Genomic DNA, 2,254 nt, shown 5'->3' with positions numbered 1-2,254 from the left:
GGAGGAGGAGGAGGAGGAGGAGGAGGAGAAGCTGGAGTGGGATTACAGCCCTTAATCGGTTCTCAACAGTTTTCACTTGTGTTCATTTGCATTATGGTCAAAACAGAGAATTGCTTCATCATCACACTTCATGCCACTCTGCCCCACTACTGCCCACTAGAGACCACTGGTGTGCTCTCCAACTCTGGTTTTGTCACTTTGAGAATGTTCTGGAAATGGAAGCATTTCAGAGCTTTCCCACTCCCTCAGTAAGTACAATGCCTCTGGGATCCATACAAGGAGATGTACTTAGACATAATTCATTCCTCTTTATTACTGGGTATTATTCCATTGTGCCATACAAGCAGATGTACTTAGAAATAATTCACTCCTCTTTGTTACTGGGTATTATTCCACTGTATAATGGAATAAATTCATAAAAGCTTAACCACTTGTTCACTGCAGTATTTGGATCATTTCCATTACAAATAAAACTGTTATCCACATTCATACATATTTTATTTTATATGATTATGCATTTTGATTTCTCCAGTGTATGTTTACACAACTACTAAGATATATAATGAGTATATGTTGAGTTTTATAATAAATAATCCAACTATTCCAGCATGGCAATGTTATCTTATTTTCCCATCAGTAAGGAAAGAAAGATCCAGTTTCTTTGACTATTAACATTATTTCTTTTAAAGAATTTTGTGCCAACAGAGCTTTGCTTGCATATTTGTCTGTGAACCATGTGCATACATGCCTGGTGCCACCAGAGGTCAGAAGAGGGCATCAGATTCCTTGGAACTAGCATTCTAGATGGTTATGAGTCTCCATGTTGGTGCTGGGAGCCAAATATGAGTCTTCTGCAAGAGCAGCAAGTGCTCTTTTGAAATTTTCATTTTTATTCTTTACATACATTACATCCCAACCACAATTTCTCCTGCCTCCTCTCCTCCAACCCCCATCTCCTCTCCCCTAAACCCACTCTTCTGCTTCCCTTAAAAAAGAAAGAACAGGCCTTCCAGGTAAATTAACTGGACAACATAGCAAATCACAATAAGACTAGGCATAAACTCTCATATTAAGGCTGGATGAAGTGGCACAGTAGGAGGAAAAGTGTCCCAAGCTCAAACAAAAGAGTCAGAGATACCTTCCATTTCTACTGTTAGGGGCCCCACAAGAACACCAAGTTATGCAACCATAATGTATATAAAGAGGACCTGGCTCAGACCATACAGGGTCCTTGATTGTTGCTTCAGTCTCTGTGAGGCCCTATGAGTTCTGCTTAATTGATTCTATGGTTCGTGTTCTCATGGTGACCTCAACCCCTTTGGCTCCTAGAACCTTCATCCTCCTCTTCTTCAGGGTTCCCCTGGCTTAGCCTAGTGTTTGGCTGTGGGTCTCTGCATCTGTGACTGTCAGTTGCTGGACGATGTCTCTCTAACTACAACTGGGCTAGGCACCAGTCTATAGGTATAGTAGACTACCACCAGGAATCATTTCATTGACTTTTTTTCTGCTAGTCATTTTTGGTTCTATTCTGGGTCTCTGGGCTGACAAGCCTCTTTTCCTGGCCATCCACGCAATGTCAGGATTGGGCTTTCTCTCATGGCGTGGACCTCAAGCTGGACCAGTCATTATTGGTTGGCCACTCCCACAGGTTCTGTGTCACCTTTACCCCAGCACACCTTGCAGGCTGGACATATTGTAGGAAGTAGCCAGACAGGTTGACAATGCCCAAATTCCCTAAAAGATTGTTAAAGTGGGGCCCCTTAAATGGTTCTGGAGCAGGAGCGACGAGCCTGCTTCCCTGAGTTCTGCTCCACTCCATGCAGCAGTTTAGACCCAGAGAGAGTGCATCTGGGGCCAGAAGGCAGCTGGAGCAGAGCTTTGATAGGTGGCTGTGGTGAAATGCATGTTGCCCTGGCCCAGTCAGGTGCCCAGCCTGGGGGACACCATGGCAGTGTCAGGAGTATCAGCAAATATGGCAACAAGTGCTGGACCATAGAAGATCGGCAGAAGAGAGAGACCTTGGAATCACCGCAGCTGTGATTGCCATTATTGCTATCTCTGCTACCACAGATACTGCTGTCAGAATTGCTCTTTCCCAGACTGTGCAGATGACTGAGACTGTCAACCAGCTGGATGAAAGAGTCAGCAATGGCCGGGCGTTGGTGGCGCACGCCTTTAATCCCAGCACTCGGGAGGCAGAGGCAGGCGGATCTCTGTGAGTTCGAGACCAGCCTGGTCTACAGAGCTAGTTCCA

The sequence above is a fragment of the Microtus ochrogaster genome, chromosome 7 (genome assembly GCF_000317375.1).
Source record: "Microtus ochrogaster isolate Prairie Vole_2 chromosome 7, MicOch1.0, whole genome shotgun sequence".
NCBI classification, from domain to species: Eukaryota; Metazoa; Chordata; class Mammalia; order Rodentia; family Cricetidae; genus Microtus; species Microtus ochrogaster.
This window is presented reverse-complemented; position numbering follows the sequence as displayed.